This window comes from Phalaenopsis equestris, unplaced genomic scaffold, assembly GCF_001263595.1.
Source record: "Phalaenopsis equestris unplaced genomic scaffold, ASM126359v1 Scaffold000499, whole genome shotgun sequence".
Classification (NCBI taxonomy): domain Eukaryota; kingdom Viridiplantae; phylum Streptophyta; class Magnoliopsida; order Asparagales; family Orchidaceae; genus Phalaenopsis; species Phalaenopsis equestris.
This window is the reverse complement of record NW_018164939.1, coordinates 79,240-82,279: the sequence shown is the minus strand read 5'-3', so window position 1 is coordinate 82,279 and position 3,040 is coordinate 79,240.

Genomic DNA, 3,040 nt, shown 5'->3' with positions numbered 1-3,040 from the left:
GGCGAGTGGCGAGCAGCGGCAGGGACCTCCCATGCGGCAGCCCTCCGCTTCCTCGAGTAATATGCCGGCTGACTACCCACAGGTGCACCCTCCGCCTCTATTCGACGGTAAGTGCCTAGAAACAGGAAAGTGGAGTTCTTTCGCCTTTTCTTTTAGCTCTCCCATTTGTTGCGCGCAGGACTACAAATGGTGTGTTTCGTTCACCAGTTTGCGTATTTGTGGTTTGGTTTATCAAAGCTTGTTTTGGCTGTTTTTTTATACATCTTGTTCGTTGTTTTGCTTTGTTTTATACTGAAATCATGTAAACAGTACAATATTTAGTTGGTTACTCGCCCATGGCACATCGCCCTTCTGAATATTTAAATGATTATTTGTATTTCACTACTCCGGAATGGATTATTTTTGGTTCAAATCTTGATTAAAGTGTCCATTCGGCCTAATTTTTTTTTTGTTCCAGATAAATCTGCTGTTCATATATCAGTAACTGTCCGTATATGGGCATTACTTGATTTTTTGTAAAAATGTGGGTAGCTATGAACTCTATATGCAGTACAGTCATTTAATATGATACTTGAATTGCAGCTCATGGAGACAATTTTGCTGCTAAGAGAATGAGAAAGCTTGTTCAGCGGCGAGCTGTTGATTATACCAGCACTGTTGTGAGATATATTCAGGTGAATATATCCTTATTATAGGTTTTGAAACAAATCTAATACACTTCATTGGCTCTTTATTAGATATTAATCACGGTTCTTGATATTGAGGGGGCTATCTTGCCTAATATAAGAAGCTTGCTGCATTTTTTTTAGGAATAGGATTTGAAAAATCATCCACTTTTAACATAGGTTTTCCAACTGTCAACGAGTTGATGAATATTGTTTGCACTCCTAACATTTATTTTAAAATCAAATTTAGGCCTCTTTCGGAGATACTGGATGTTATGGGGATTTTAACAGAAATTTATGAGTAATTTTCTTTTTCAAGGATTGTTTGTCAAATCATTATGCTTTTCTTGGTCTTGTAGTTTATCTTGATGAAATTTCTATGTTTAAAACCAATTTTCACTGCACTTTACAATAATTTGAACAAAATCATTTCAATGAGACTTAAAATATTATTTAAATCATGATACACACTATTTCATTTCTTTAATTGGTGAAAATTTGAGGCCAATATAATGTTGAAAGTTAGTATTTGATGGTGTCCATTCAACCTACAATTGAGTTTAGCTGCAGCATAACCACTGAGTTCTTGTTTTTTTTTTATTTATGTTAATTTATCCTTGTTTGGATCACTGAAAAATGTCATGGAGGACATGTCTTTTCCATTTAGGATGATTTTAGTAATTTTTCCCCTGAGGAAGCATTGTCATTAGAATTGAGGTATACTATTGTAAATAGTGAAAATTAACGAATTTGGAGTTTTTATACTTGCATGAATATCTATGCTGTTTTTGGTAATGCTTTGGATGGTTAGTGAATTAATATCCTTTCATCTCCTTAATAATTTGACACCATTACATCTGTTGAGTGATTAGATTTGAACCTATTTCATGTGTTGTGTTATGCGATGTCTCCTCATTTATAAATGGTTCGACAAAGCAAACGCTCTTTAACTACACTACCATGCAATACATCAAATGGCGAAAGCGGTGGCTCCTTGCATCAAAGATTTCTTAATGAAAAAATACCAATTACTTTTTACACATTTATATTATATCATTTAGAGATAAGGCACTTTATGTCACGTGTTGTTCTACTTTTTCCTTAACTTTTCTTTTAGATTTGTTATTCAATCCTATTGTTTTTAGGTGAATTCCTGAACTGATAAATTTGCTCTACAACCTCTATCATTTTACCATACATCAATTGGCTAAGGAGTTGGCCTCTTGCATGAAAGAGATCTTGATAAATCTATGAAAATTGATTTTTCTTACTCTTACATGATATCCTTTATAGATAAGGTACTTTATGGCTTGTGTTCTTCATCTTCTTCATTAATTTTCTTTTAAATTTACGACACAACCATTATTATTTTTAGGTGAATTCCTTAACTGATAAACACTACTGTTGGCCCCATATTGAATCCACCGAACTCCTTTCACTCCTTTCTTTATCTACCTTTCAAACAAGCTTGAATAAAATTGTACTTTTTCCACCAAGCCTATTTAAATCTTTAACTTTTCACGCTAATGGCCATAAATCAGATACTTCCTTCAAAATTAGGCTCAAAACGTTTGCCCTGTAGAAGAATAATACCTAAATAACTTGCAATACTCTATCAAACTTTATTTCGAACTAATTGTTTCCATATCTATTAGTAGCACATTTGTGCACATTCGTTGCTCATTTCTCTTTATTTTTAATACTTCTGGTATGCACACTCACTCTTTCTAACACATTAATTGAGGATGTGCTCTATTATTTTTTTATCCACCTATTCTTATATTTCTACCTCATTTTTGCTTTAAAGACCAATTCAATCAGTCAACCTAATAGTTGATTTTTAGCCTAAACAAGCCAAGCCAAGTTGGTTGAACCTGTCAAACAAATCCAAAATGCCAAACGGACTAGTTGAAATGATTGCACCTACCTAACTTAACATTTTTTTCCTTCAGACTTGAGCTGCAGTTATATAAATTTCATTCTTAAATTTGCTTGCTGGCCTCCAAATTTTTATGTTTTTTTTTTTTAGTTTGTTGATATATACATTACATTTGGACACCCGGTGGGCATGGGCTTTTTGACATTGTAGTTGTTTCGATGAATCATTTCTCGTAGTTAAGATGTTAATAAATGTAGCTTTGTATTCTTTTATTGATCACAGTTTTGCTAACTTCATTCTACTTCCTCATGGGATTTTCATATTCTTGAGATTCCTACAACATGGCTCTCAATTTCCTTTGTAGGACTAATCTTTCTCAGTACATTTTTTTCTTATATTTGGAAGGCATAAACCTCAATCAAAAGCCCATCTGCACATTTTAATTCACCCTCATGAGCTAGTTAACTTGAAGAATATGACAGACTTGTAGATTCTT